Genomic DNA, 15,934 nt, shown 5'->3' on the forward strand with positions numbered 1-15,934 from the left:
CCCTTCGATGTGCCCCTGCTGGGCAGGAACCATGGCACATTGCACCACCCAGCCCAATGGGAAAGACGCCCCTGTTCCTAACCCTACCAGGAGATGTCAGGGATTGAAACTAGTACCTTTTGCATGTGAATCAGATACCCTAGCATTGGAATGTGAGAGGTATACTCACCTCACTGCAAATGCAGCACCATCCTTGCTAAGTCAATGATCAGTTGGGCACAGCAGAGCTCCCTTGGCAAGGCCTGGTGGTTCCAAGGGTCACAGCAGCACTAAACAGCAAAAGGAGAGTGAAGAGGTTGTAGCATACTTCAGAGACATCATCCCCTACACTTGTACAGGTCCAAGGTGAGTCCTCTCCTTGCTTGGGTTGTAGATATTATTGAAAGGTGCCTGGAAACCTTTGGGGGTACAGGTACCATTCTTGAGACAAGAACCAGCTTCCAAAACCCTGCTGTTCATCATTCACCACCTCTCCCCAACCACTGTTTTCACACATACACACAAAGTGAGCTGATCTGTAGGAACTGTTACTGGGTTTCCTTGCCCAAATATTATTTATGATTCATTTACTTTATTTATTATATTCATATCCCTCCCTTTCTCCCATAGGATCCCAGGGTGGCCAACAGCAAGAAAACAACAACAACAACAACAACAACAACAACAACAACAACAACAACAACAATGCAGATGGGTTACTGGGTTAGGAAGAGACACAAAGATCACTGCAAGTTCTTACCTCTCCTTCCGTAAGGAGAATAATAGAATTAGGGATGAGGCAGAAATCCTAATTTGCCTGTCCTGAAACAACTAGTGTAGCTACTCTTCAAAATCCACACTTCTCTGAATGGTGTGATGCAGTTCTCTACATGTGTACAAAAATGCATAGATTATGAGGAAAGTGTGCATCAAAGTGCATGTATTAGTGAACATAAAAATTACTTGCAGAAAAATGTATATTAAGCAAAACTGCATGAAAAAATGTGTATATCAGGAGAAATGTGCACCAAAATCTGGTGAATGTTCATGAGGACCTTCTTTTAAAGCCCATTACCCTCCATAGAGGGTAATGGGGATTGCAGAAGAGCTTAAAGAAATATAGAAGGGGGTGGGCTGTAGTTCAGGCTGAGTAATGGGGACATGTAGCTGTATTTGATTGACAGGCTGACCTTACTTAAGCCCATTTAGTTTCGTTTCTAGCCCACTCTCGAATAGCCTTTGAATCTCCCGCTCGCCCGCCGCTTTCTATAGGCCTTAGCCTGACATTGCTTTGCCTTTCCAGGGGTCGCCTGTATTCAGGGGCCCAGTAGGAATTTTGCCACTTGGCTGATTGGCTGTTGCCATTTGGTTTTTGCCTACTGCTTAGCAAATCGTCACAACTTGTTAGGTTGGCCATTAGGCTTTGGTTAATAAAGTGGTTATAGGAGGGGCCTGGCTTTAAATTGCCTACCCCCCTATTTTGCTCCTCATAGAAGTATTGCGTTAAAGGAATCCTGGGGCTCAGGAACTCTAGTCACATTCCCACCAGGCGGGGATGATGGGCCATTACAGAGCCGAGCCTTGGGGAACATTCCGGGGTCGAGGGGAGAGTGTCTGTTGAACAGTACCTCCACTCCCTTGGGGTGTTTACTTGACTTACCTACCCATAGGTAAGTCGGAGCTGGTCCTGACCCAAAGGGGGTCAGGTGGAATGGTCATGACCCAAAGGGAGTCAGATGGAATGGTCCTGACCCAAATGGGTCAGATGGAATTGGTCCTGCCCCAAGCGGGGCAGATGGAAATGGTCCTGTCCCTTAGAGAGGACAGATGGATTAACCAAAGCCTAAGCCAATACTCAGAATAAAATTGTATTTTAAATAAAGTGGCGGCCAAAACAATGCCAAAAACCCAAACCTAAAATAATGTGTGAGTTGTGAGTTATTTAGGGGGGATTTCTGGGAGCTTCATCACGCAAACACAAACTGATGTGGAATTATGGGGAAACGAGAAATGAAGAACCTGAAATTGAGATATGCAACCATTCCCTTCTCAGAATCCCATTTGATCACATGCTGGCTTTCCTCCATGCCAACCCCCAACACTTTCTGGGCCCCAACTTAGAAATGACTAGCAGTCAGTGTGTTTTTATTATTCTCTTTGCTTTCATTTACTGTGAACCCATCAAACAATATTATGATTGTAACAGCTCTAGTTACAGGTAGGTAGCTGTATTGGTCTGCTGTGGTTGAAAAAAAAAATTAAAAAATAAAAAATTCCTTCCAGTAGCACCTTAGAGACCAACTAAGTTTGTCATTGGTATGAGCTTTCGTGTGCATGGTATCTGAAGAAGTGTGCATGCACACAAAAGCTCATACCAATAACAAACTTAGTTGGTCTCTAAGGTGCTACTGGAAGGATTTGTATTTATTTATTTATTTATTTATGGATCCTAACAGCTGTTAGCCTCACCTATAAAAAATCACTGCTGTATTTTATTTTTTGTAACGGCTATCTCCTTATCTGCTTTCTCTTGAATCTGATTGAATAAAGTCATCCAGATGAGAAAACTGGGAGGGTGACTAAGCATCTGACTTGCCCAGATCAGTTTTACTCACCACTTAAACCACTCACCTATGCTATGAGTTTTTACGGAGTGGCAGTGAGAAATATACCAATTTGGCTCCTAATCCAAGCATCCCAGAGACTTTGCTAAGAGTGCTTCCCTGCTCCCTGATTAATTTCTGTAGTGCTTGTCCCTCCTGCTTGGGGAGCAATAAATGAGGTGGTGGAGGCAATGACTATTTTATTAAGGATACTTCCCCCCCCCACTCCCTGTAAGCATCTCTCAATTTGTTACAGAAAACATGAAGGGATATTTAGTGATCTTGGGAAATTCATCTATAACTGGACAGCCTTAGGCATGCAAAGCTGGTGTGGGGAGGGGGTGACCATCAGCTTGGCCTGGATAGTCCAGGTGGTTAGTCCAGTTGGCTGGATAGTCCAGTTGCCATAGGTACAACAAAAACTGAAATAATGGGCTAATGCTGCCAATTTCTTCAAAAGTCCAATACAATACAAGCAGCACGCAAGGGCACAAGATTCAATCAAGTATCAATCAAGTATTATTAGTACAAAAAGAAAACAATAAGAGAACCATGTACAAGTGCTAACACAGAAGCCAAAACCAAACGTCAAGCAGATAGCATATACAAATAAATACCGAAAGGCAAACCAGTCTTTATGGTCTTTGAGGCTATGTAGCGGTCAGCAAAGTGGCAGCAGGTCGAACGAAGTGTCAATGATAGACAGGCTGTCAGCGTTTTCGCCTGTTTCGCCCTGTTTTCGCCTGTTTCTGCTTTCAGTTATGTTTAATGCATTCACTGGTGGTATAAACCAGGTCTTATTAGTATTCGAACTAAATCACTAATATACATCTAAACAAACAAATACCAAAGGCAGTACTTACAATTCGTATGAAACCACTTATCTTGGCTTAGGCCACAATGCTCAAGTTCTTTTTCAAAAGGTTCTCTCATGCGGCTTTAATACATTTACATACATTAATTATTATTTAGACTAATACAGTAGTACAATTTCTAAAATACATGTACATATAAAGAAATATTTACATTTCTTATATTCAGAGTTTTCTTAGTTTGAGCATGTATTGACTAAGCAAAAATCCTGTGTTTGGAGCACACTTATATACAAAAAGTTGGTTCACAGGTGATAGTAATTAGGGATGACAATTGGGAGGGGGCAGAAGAATGTGAATACTGGTAACACTTACAGTAGCTCTATAATTCCTGTATGTTATATTGCTGATGTGTTAGTTTAAATGAATACAGAAAGGTCAAGATCCGAGTTTAAACCGTCCGGTTGTAATGTCTTAAACATAAAAATCAATTTAGTTTCTTGTTGTCTCAATATTTTTGAGATGTCCTGCTTGTGGTATTTCTTGGGTGTATACTGCTAAATGCCAAAAAACATTAAATCGGAGTCACTATGCTTCATTTGTAAAAAATGAGGTGTAAGAGGGTTCCTTCCAATTCTGCAAACCTATGAGTTTATGATGGTTTAAAATAAGGGTGCTCCTCCATCTGTTGCTTGACTTTGACTCCAATCACCTCTACCCATTAGCCATGCTGACTGAGGGCATTGGAACCCAACAAGATCTAAAGATGGATGTGTAGAGCCATTTCCACCAGCTCAGTTGGTAGAGCAGTAGACTCCTAATCTTAGAGTCATGGATTGAAAACAAAATATTCCTGCATTGCAGGGGGTTGGGCTAAATGACCCTTGTAGCCCCTTTCATCTTTATGATTCTATTATTCCATGATTCTGCTCTTATAAAATGCAATTTTTAAAATTCATTTTTTTAAATAAAAAAATTTAAAACAGTTATTACGTGATGGGGAATTTTTTTTGTCTCAGTGAGCCATTGTTCTAAGCAGGATGCAACAGCCATTGGTTGCACCCTGGTGGTTATGGCACTGATGCTTTGAGCTGAATATTCACTTTTTTTTCCTCCAGTTATAATCTTGTCCATCTACAGAAGCTAGCTTTCTGGGTAGTAGAATGAGTGAGAAGTGCCTTGGAGGTGATAGTGTCATGATTTATGGAGTTGACAGATGGAAAAAGCAATACAGTTGGAAGGCGGGGGAATCAAATGCCTCATTTGCTAAACGTTAGATTAGAGTCATCAGGAGTAATGGAGGTGAATGCAGTTCGGTCAAGGGCTTGCTCCTCGCTGCAAGATGAGTGTCTCTTGGAAATGGCTCTCATGCTATGTAGCATGACAGCATATTTTAGCCAGAGCACAATAAGGAAATGCTACAGACTTGAGGAACCACAAGCAGCCAACTGTGTAAAGCTCATTCCTCAGCAGATGAAAATGGAACATTTGCCAACGCGATATGGAATGAATATCATATTGTGTGTTTGGACAGTCAACAAAATGATCATTTTAATATTTATAATAACTCAGAGCCTGCCTGAGCAGGAGCCAGAAAAGTAGCCACAGGCTGTTGGTATGAGCATGTAGATGTCAGATTCACATATTTAGAGCTGGCTTGACCTGTGGACAGCTTGGAGCTTTGCCTGGGGCCACTTCTGTTGCTGCTCCTCTTCCACTCTGCAGTGAGGGAGGGGGGTGCTTACAGAGTTGGAGGGGAGGGAAGATTTATCAGCAGAGCATTGTCTATGGCACTCCAAGGAAGCACTTGTATGTTTTCTTCATCAACTTCCTCTACAGATTGAGGTTGAATCCTGACAAGACAGAAGTACTGTTTGTGGGGGACAGGAGGCGGGCAGGTGTGGAGGACTCCCTGGTCCTGAATGGGGTAACTGTGCCCCTGAAGGACCAGGTGCGCAGCCTTGGAGTCATTTTGGACTCACAGCTGTCCATGGAGGCACAGGTCAATTCTGTGTCCAGGGCAGCTGTCTATCAGCTCCATCTGGTACGCAGGCTGAGACCCTACTTACCTGCAGACCCTCTTGCCAGAGTGGTACATGTTCTAGTTATCTCTCGCTTGGACTACTGCAATGCGCTCTACGTGGGGCTACCTTTGAAGGTGACCCAGAAACTACAACTAATCCAGAATGCGGCAGCTAGACTGGTGACTGGGAGCGGACGTCGAGACCACATAACACCGGTTTTGAAAGACCTACATTGGCTCCCAGTACGTGTCCAAGCACAATTCAAAGTGTTGGTGCTGACCTTTAAAGCCCTAAATGGCCTCGGTCCGGTATACCTGAAGGAGCGTCTCCACCTCCATCATTCTGCCCGGACACTGAGGTCCAGCACCGAGAGCCTTCTGGCAGTTCCCTCATTGTGAGAAGCCAAGTTGCAGGGAACCAGGCAGAGGGCCTTCTCGGTAGTGGCGCCCGCCTTGTGGAACGCCCTCTCATCAGATGTCAAAGAGAAAAACAACTACCAGACTTTTAGAAGACATCTGAAGGCAGCCCTGTTTAGGGAGGCTTTTAATGTTTAATAGATTACTGTGTTTTATTTTTCTGTTGGAAGCCGCCCAGAGTGGCTGGGGAAACCCAGCCAGATGGGCGGGGTATAAATAAATTATTATTATTATTATTACTATTACTATTACTATTATTATTATTATTACTACTACTACTACACAGAATGTGTACCTTTTCTTTATGGAACAAAGTTTCTTTTCTGATATATTAAAGTCATCAGAGTGTTTGTATCTCTCTGTGTGTGAGAGAGAGGGGGGAGGGAGGGGGGAGATGAGAAGATGCAATCTTAATAATTCTTCATATATAATACATTTATTTCTCATAGTATATACAGTGCTTTTTTTAAAGGGAAAAAGTGTCAGTACTCACCATGAAATTGTTACAGTGAGTATAGGGTTATCAGACATTCCCCTTTCCCAGGGACAGTCCCCGGATTTGCGAATAAGTCCCCGGACAAATTCCATCCCTGCAATGTCCCCGGATTTCATCTAATGTCCCCGGAAAACACAGCAGCGGCAGTCTCATCAGCCCAGTGCAGTTGGCTCTGGCTGGCTTCAGGAGCTGCTCAGAAGCCCCCATATGATAGTGGTGCAGGGGCTCTAAGATACAGCTTCCGGGCTGCCTCCTCCTTCTCTGACCAAGCAACTAAACTGTGAAGGGAGGCTTCATGCTGCCTATCAGAGCAGCCTCCCAACTCCTACTTGCATGCAAGCAGGAGGAGACAGGGATCTCTCAGTTAGGCAATGGGAAGCCTCCCTTCCCAGCTGAGGGACCCCCACCACCTCCTGCTTGCACGCAAGTAGGAGTTGGGATGGGGCTGCTCCGAAAGGCAGTGTGAAGCCTCCCTTCCCAGCTACGGGATCCCCGCCCCCTCCTGCTTGCACGCAAGTGGGAATGGGATTGGGGCTGCTCCAATGGAAAGGGAGGCATTGCACTGCCTGAGCCTTGCCATCGCCGCCACTCTTGCCCCTCCTTCTCCACCTTCCATGCCTGACCCACTGTGCACCGCTTCACCACCACCACCACCGAAGAACCAACAACTCAAGGGCTGCCCTGGCTCATGGAGAAAGGAGATAGAAGCCTCAGAGGAAGGGGAAATGTGGCAGTTGAGGTCAAGGCAGCGGCCGCCCCTCTGCCACCACCATCGCTGCAGCATCAAGATCCTGCACGTGTAGTATTTGTTTGTTTGTTTGTTTGTTTGTTTATAGTGCCCCTGGATTCACTGAAAAAAAATCTGATAACCTTAAGTGAGTACCACACGTTTAACATTTGAAGACAAAAAGGTACCAGTTCTGTGTATCTTTGAATACCCCCAGAAAAAAGCACTGACTACAGCTGTTCTCCACAATTCTTTTCACACATCAGTTGCATCACTACACCACATTGACTATTATAAGGTTATTTTACCTTTACTGTACTTTTTTTTCCAGGTCATCTCATCTTTCCAATTCTGAACGTAATGTATTGGTGTCAATATAATGACAATATTAGTTTCAACTTGCAATATTCTACTATTCTAACATAGGTAGAAAAGATAGGTTGTTGTTGTTGTTGTTTAGTCGTGTCCGACTCTTTGTGACCCCATGGACCAGAGCACGCCAGGCACTCCTGTCTTCCACTCCCTCCTGTAGTTTGGTCAGACTCATGTTAGTAGCTTCGAGAACACTGTCCTCTCCCCACTAGAACCATGCAATAGACACCTGTTGTTAGTAGCTTAGATTACTCTAGAGAGCTGCTGCCAATCCACGTGGACAGTACTGAGACAGATGAACCAGTGGCTTGACTTGTTGCAAGTCAGTTTCAAATGCATTCCTAGATGTTCCTAGGAACCATTTCTAGACCATTCAGCTACAATATATAGCAGGGGGTGTCCAGCAATGCAATTGAAATTTTAGAATCCCCCCATTGTTATTTTTAAATGGATAGTGTAATTTGTATGCATGTATTTGATTTATACACCACCCAAGTCATGCCAAAGTGATGTTTTGGTCTGTCATCTTGATTCAAAATGGTGCCTGTCAGCCAAACAATGGCGAAGTATGCCACCCCCACCTCAGAATCCTTCTGGCAAGTTTGATTAACTTTGTGCTATGGCTATATGGCTAATGCAATAAACCTTTGATTGAAGTTTGATTTAAAAAATGGCGCCTGCCAAGTCTGGCAATGTTAACTTGAGAAGTGGCAGATTATATGGAGAACAAGCAAACAAATGGACAAACCACTTTCCAAAATATGTAGTAGATTCTCAACAGCATCTTTCGGGTTAGTTGGGATCTTGTATGCATGCATAGCATCATTTTATCTATTGCACCTCCTGGTAGGACTATGAGAGACTCCTACATGACACTCTGGAAAGCCACTGCTACTCAGAGTAGACAATAATGAGAGAAATGGACCGCGTCTGACTCAGTATGAAGCAGCTTCCTAGGTTCCTGTTAGATGTGTTGGACTATAGCTCAGTGGCTGAGTATCTGCTTTGCATGTGGATTCAACCCCTAGGTTCAACCCCAAGCATCTCTAATAGGGCCGAGAGAGGCTTCCCATCTGAAACTCAGTCAGTGTAGTCACTACTGAGCTGGGCCAATGCTATTGACTGAGCCTATAAGACAGCTTCCTATGTTTTTATTAGTTTATGTTTTGGCAACCTTACAACAGTGTTTCATGGATTATGCAGCCAGATCCTTAATCCTTCCATGGCTGGACTGTGGATAGCAGTTTTTGACAAATCCCAGATCAGCCCAGGATACACAGCCCTATTTGTCCAGAAGGATCTAATCATCAGCTTGAGTGTATAGAGGCAGTCCAGGGCCTGGACTGAGAAAATGTCACCTGCAGTTCACTGCTTTGCCACATGGCGAAGCAGCACACAGGAACTCTGGAGGATTATCATATATTTGAGTTACAAATTCCTTTCAGAGCCATCCTTGCCTTATGTAATTCATGGTAAGGTATTTTCATATCACAGCATATTTCGCTGCTAGACTTTCAGTGAAAACTTTGAACTGATTTGATTGTGTGTGTGTGTGTGTGTGGAAAGGTGCTTGTGGGATTTTCTGTCTGAAGCGTCAAAATAATTATTTGCCATGTATTTGAGTGTGTGCAAATGGAAACAGGTCACCATTTTCTGCTTCATCTCTGCAAAACATCTTGGGCTTCACCTGGACCTTTGGAGCTTTCACTAATCACAAATGCTTGTAAGAGGCTAATTGAAAGCACATTAAGCCTGGTGTGTTTTGAAACCTGTGCCCTTCTGCACTCTGTAAAGTTCAAGCATGCAAGTGAACTGGCAGGTAGGTAACTGCATGCCTTCTGCAGGGCTGTGAGATTAGCCATCTGTCATTTCATGCTTGCCAAATGCCAGCTGCAGGAGCAGACTTGGGTTCAAAGCCCTTATCATTGCCCTGCTGTCATGAATGCTGCTGCTTCCACAGTTCAGGTCCAGTGTCAAGACCCCGGCATTAGCCATAAATGCAAGCTATAAACTCTAGGCCATTTCAGGAGAGATATTATTTTGGTTTGCTATGTTTTCATTATACTTTGTTGGATGCCCAGTGAGGTCAAGATTCTTTGTGCTTTTGCTCATTTTCACATGCTTGAAATCGAGTCACTGCTCTGCTTATTTTCAATTCAAGAAAGAAACTCCCACGAAGACAGAGTTAATACAACATGGATACTTTGAGGTGCTATGCATTGCTCCTGAGCATATAGGAGTCTCCATTTGCCCCAACAGACAAAGGGTGACACATATGCTTATCCCTATCTATTTATATCAGTGGGTGGTATCCAACTTACTCATTCTGTCAGTGCAAGGATATATGTTTTCACAAAGCTACACCCCCTCTGCTGTCCTTAAATCTATTATGGGGTTTCACCAATCCTCCAGAGCAGATTTGGTGATGGTGTGGGATGTGCAGAGGAAGGATTGAGTTGAGTATTTAAATAATTCTTCAGTAGGCCTGCGGGACAGAAGTGATCCAATAAACATTTTGGATTGAGGTGCAGAGGTGGTGCCATTCTTGAAGAGCTTCAAAAATTAGAGGTGCCCCCTGTCCCATTGTGATTGTGTTGCCCACCATGCCATGTGCCTTCACAGTGGTTTGCTCTGAGGCTTTTAGTGATGCGAGAAGCATTACACATTCCACTTACAACATGTTTTGTGCCAGCACAACATTGTTGTGCAAGAGAGAAAAATAAGCATTGCTGGTACTGTAGCTGTGTCACATAATAGATAATGTGAACTGTGATCTGGGCAACTGTTGCATAGGATTCCGCTGCTGCACAGTGTTAAAACTCACCCATCCGCTAGCATGAGGGTTCTTGTGCTAGCAGACAGGGAACATGGGATGAAGCCAAAAATTTCTCCCCCATTATCTCTTTGCACTTCAGAGAAAAGGAATGTATCTCAGTGGTAGACAATCTGCCTGAAGAAGGTCCCAGGTTTCATTGCTCACCATTTCCAGGTAGGGCTGGTAGAAACCCTTCTCTGAAACCCTTGAGAGCTTCTGCCAGCTAGTGTATGCAATATTGAGCTAGATTGACTGATGTTATTATGACTTAGTTAGAAAGCAGCATTTCATGTTCCTTCCTGCAGCCTAGATGACACACTTCAAGCCGGGACTTCAAAGGAAAAAAGCACTTGCAGAGGAAAGAGTATGCTGATGGCGTAGGAGGTAAAGTGGTGGATTGTGGTTGTTGGCAGCTTCAATTCAATACGGACACACATCCTGGTGCTTTATCCCCAATGAAATTAGATTGCTGCTTGATATATAGGGCAAGTGCTGTTATCTATCTCAGTGGAGAATTCTTTTAGACCTCAAGAGAAATAAAAATGGGGGGGGGAGCCCTCATATTGCAATTTATAAACTAATGACTTACAAGCAAGATTGTGACAATCACTGGGATGATTCACAGCCCCATAATTGTAGGAATGCCGCTCTCATTCCCTTGCCACTCACTCTAATGCCACTGCTTTGGAGCAAGTGTTTCAAAGCTTGCGGCAGTGACATTATTTGCCAAATTAGTGTGACACACTTCAAGTATGGAGGGTCTCTCCACCCAAGGATTGCCAACCTCTCATATTTAATAGAGTTCAGAAGATAAACCACTTCACCATCTCTCTCTCTCTCTCCCTCTCATTGCAGGACCTTCTATTAGGTCAGCAAAGGTGCTTTGAGAAATGCCTGTCTAACAATTTCACAAGCTCTCTTTATGCAATGGCTTTTAGTCTTATCACTGTTATAATTCCCGTATAAACTATGGTGTGGTAACAGGGTCTGATCACATTGTCCATACACCCAGAAGGAAGACAGAAGAGACATTGCAGTATTCCATGGATAGTCCATCAATGCAATGATTTTTTGCTCGCACAACAGAACATTCCCCTCCCTGCACCCCCTAAAACTATTTTAATTGTTTCTCGTACTCTCCAGAACATACAGGGGGCAAGCAGGTGGGGAGGAGGAGCTCTCTTTCATAAGCAGAAACCTTGGCACTAATGGAAAAGTGAATTGGATACCACCAGAACTTTAATATTAGGCTTTATTTACTCACATAGCATGTGAGGATCTACAACAAACTATCTAAGGGAAGGCAGGTGTAACCTATGGGGAAAACCATGGAGATTCATCAACATAAAGTTTGTGACAAGAGGAAAATACTTCTGTCTCCCAAACACTGGAGAGCAAAGAGTACAGAGGACCTGACTGACATATACCCACCGAACATAATACAAGGCCCCAATAGGACCAGAACAAGCAGCCTTATGAGCCGATTCATAATAGAAGGTGATTGTAGAAATGCCTTTCAATGCAGGATACCTACCCCTGGTATTAAATGTAATCCATTTACCTGCCTACGCTAAATGCCAATTTAAATGAACAATGAAAAAGCCAAATGAGCAAGCCAAAATCCATCATAAGCCAATCAGATAAGAGGCAGCGTGGAGCAGGTGAAAAAGGTACTCCAAGGGTCCAATTCAGGAACACTCCCCCAAATCCTACTCAATACCCCCCCAAAAAAGCATGAATAACAAAGTCCACATTCTTGAATGGTGGATGGTAAGGATGCTGAACAACAACAAAGAGGAAGTGATTGTGGAGGAGCACCACCCTTATAAGGCAAGTACCCTTCTTGGTTTGGCTGGCTGTCACAAGCACCCTTCCTCCTGTAAGGGGGATGGAGCAAATTAACTCTGCTAAAGGGACAAGAATTACATTGTTCTAAAAAAAACACAGAGCAGTTGTGCAGCTTACTTTGCTTGGGATGGCTGGGTTGCTTTTCTTTTCTTTCGTGGATAATTCATTCCTAAATAAAGGTAAAGGTAAAGGGGCCCCTGACCATCAGGTCCAGTCGTGTCTGACTCTGGGGTTGCGGCGCTCATCTCGCTCTATAGGCCGAGGGAGCCAGCGTTTGTCCGCAGACAGCTTCCGGGTCATGTGGCCAGCATGACAAAGCTGCTTCTGGCGAACCAGAGCAGCACACGGAAATGCCGTTTACCTCCCCGCCAGAGCGGTCCCTATTTATCTACTTGCACTTTTGATGTGCTTTCGAACTGCTAGGTGGGCAGGAGCTGGGACCGAGCAACAGGAGCTCACCCCGTTGCAGGGATTCGAACCGCCGACCTTCTGATCAGCAAGCCCTAGACTCTGTGGTTTAACCCACAACGCCACCTGGGTCCCTAAATAGCTGATTTCTAAAACAATTCCAAAACTTTATCTCTTGTCCTCCCCTCTGTGATATTGGTAATCATGTCTTTTTTGTGTCTTTGATTTCCTGTTGAGTAGGAAGTATAATGTTCTCCTTCTCCTTTTTTATTTTTAAAGTCATAAGTGATATTTTGACAAATTTCAAATAGCTTGGGAAACCCTGGAGGCAAAAAATACAAACAAAACCCCCAATAATGATGTAGGATCACAATTTTCTGGAAATGAAAATGTTCCTTGAATTGCTGGAAGGTTTGCTTGGACACGGGTGGCACTGTGGTCTAAACCACAGAGCCTAGGGCTTGCTGATCAGAAGGGCAGCGTTTTGAATCCCCACAACGGGGTGAGCTCCCATTGTTTGGTCCCTTCTCCTGCCCACCTAGCAGTTTGAAAGCATGTCAAAGTGCAAGTAGATAAATAGGTACTGCTCCAGCGGGAAGGTAAACGGTGTTTCCATGCGCTGCTCTGGTTCGCCAGAAGCGGCTTAGTCATGCTGGCCACATGACCTGGAAGCTGTACGCCAGCTCCCTCAGCCAGTAAAGTGAGATGAATACCGCAACCCCAGAGTCGTCTGCGACTGGACTTTTAATAGTCAGGGGTCCCTTTACCTTTACCTTGGTTGGATAAAACTACTGTGAAGGTAAGAGGCATAGTGATAAACACAATCACATCATGGCACCCTCTCAGCACTGCAATCCAAAATGCTGATTAGATCACTTCTGTCCTGCTGATCTGTTGAAGAAATCTTCAGCTATGTGGTGGACATGTAAAAGGGTAAAAGAGTGTTGGGAAATAATCCATAATGAATTGGAAAAAAAATGTTTTTCAAAAAAACAACAACAACCCAGAGTCCCTTTTGTTGGGGATAATTCAGACAGAAATTCCCAAGTGTCAAAAAAGATTGTTGATTTATGCTACCACTGCGGCCCATGTTTTGTTAGCCAAAAAATGGAAAATGAGCAAGGTCCCAACTAAATAAGAATGGCATCTTAAACTGATGGAATATGTGGAATATAGAATAAGAGAACAAGAAGAACATACATTTAAAGAAGATTGGAAAATGTTTATTGAATATATGAAGGAAACTGTGTACACCTGAAAATGTCAACAGTATTAAGATAAATTCAGCAGTGTAAACAAGTTTTGTTGGATGTAATAATGGAATACTGAATGGTTTAGTTTATGTAAAATATGCATGGATTTAGGATATGCAAAATGAACCATGGAAAGAGAAAAAGGGAAGTCATTGACATTTTAAGGTTGTTTAAACAAATATTCTAAAGTGTAAAACAGAATGTGTGTGTGTGTGTGTGTGTGTGTTTAAATTTTCTGTTCTACACTTTAGAATATTTGTTTAAACAACCTTAAAATGTCAATGACTTCCCTTCTTCTCTTTATTTATATATATATATATATATATATATATGAGAGAGAGAGAGAGAAATCTGCAACCACTCAACTCCAAGAGACTGTTAAGACATGATTTTGAATGCACATAGAGCAGGTTCACACATTCATGTGCGTAGCTAGGATTTTTATTAAGGATGGGGAACAGGCAAGGTTGCTGAGCCTCCAAAAGAGGACATTATGCCCCCCCCCCGAGCTGGAGGTGGAAGAACCATAGTTAATTGAGTAGTTTTGATGTTTTTTTAAGGGACAGATGGAGAGGGCTGGGGACCATATTTGTCTCCTGTGTCCTAAGTTTCTCAACTCTGCCTTAGCAGCTCACTGGGCAAGGAAGAATAGAGAGGAGGCCACAAGGGCTGAGGCAAGTTATATCATATTCATTCACATGCAAACTTTTTTAAAAGAAAGAAAGAAAGAAAGAAAGAAAACTATAGCAATAAAATTTAAAGCCCTTTGTCAGCTGGCACTTCGCAAGCTTCAGGACATGAGATGATTTCTTTAGAGCAACATAACTCAGAAGGTAAAAAAAGGAGCACTTGGCAATTTGACTGGCTATTGGCTGAGTTGTGGGTGGCATTAGAGAAGGTAATGGAGATTTCTGGGTGGCTGCAGTGAGTTCCTGCTGGCTTATACATCCCATAAGAATACATTTCTTCTTAGGCATTCAAGAAAGAGTCTAGATCAGGCATGTCAAACCTGCGGCCCTCCAGATGTTTTGGCCTACAACTCCCATGATCCCTAGCTAGCAGGACCAGTGGTTGGGGAAGATGGGAATTGTAGTCCAAAACATCTGGAGGGCCGCAGGTTTGATATGCCTGGTCTAGATGGTAATGACATGAGAAACGAATTCTTTCAATTTCACACCTGCTTCAGTTATGAGAGCCACCAGCTCCAGGGCTACCTACAACCTTCCCTTCATTCAGGGCTTAATCAAATCCATTTTCAAAGTTGTGGGATACAGTGGGTATGGAATGGTGCATGGCTTGTTTCCTAAACAGCTGAGGTTTTGAATCACAGCAGCAAGTCAAAGAAGGAAGTTCCTCTACTTCAAATGTACATAATTGCATATTGCTGGGAATCACAAGTGGGGAGGCTGGTGTCGCATTCATGTTTGCTTGCACTAGCCACTATTAAATCAAGGGATATCATGTGACTCAACAACTGATCAACCAATTTACAGGAACTTACGGGATGTAGTCAAGTGTCTTCAAGAGACAATAGGTGGGCAATATTTGGGTATGGTCATAGAATGTTAAAATTGTAGTTGGAAGGGATATCAAGGGCTCTCTAGTCCAACCCCCCCTGCAGTGCAGGAATCTCAGCTTAAGCAACCATGATGGATGGCTATCCAACCTCTGCTTAAAAACCTCCAGGAAGATTTAAGCAGAAAGAATGTTGGTATCAAAAAGGGGTCCGAGGTCAGTGGGGAGTTCTGAGAAGGCTTGAAGAATTCAGTCATTACAGTTTTCTACACAAACTGTCCTGATCCACATTCATCATACCAAGAAGAATGGAATTACATTACCCACTTACTTTTGCAGCCCCCCCCCCCAATTTCCATACCAGTTATGAACTCGAAGTATAAAAATATATTTAGAAGTGCTTGTGGGTTTTAGTTTCACATACACAGAGACACAAACACAAAGAGTTGTACTTAGAGCAGACCTACTGAAATGAATGCCTTTGAATTAGTCAGGTCTGTCAGTTTCAGTGGGATTACTCTACACAGCACTAGCATTGGAAACAACCCAAATGATGCCAGAAATTGGACCAGAATTATTTATTTTACTTTATTTATTTATTTAAACAATTTATATACTGCTTAACTATGATCGTCTCTAAGCAGTTTACAAAGGTACAAAACAAAA

The sequence above is a fragment of the Zootoca vivipara genome, chromosome Z (assembly GCF_963506605.1).
Source record: "Zootoca vivipara chromosome Z, rZooViv1.1, whole genome shotgun sequence".
NCBI lineage: Eukaryota > Metazoa > Chordata > Lepidosauria > Squamata > Lacertidae > Zootoca > Zootoca vivipara.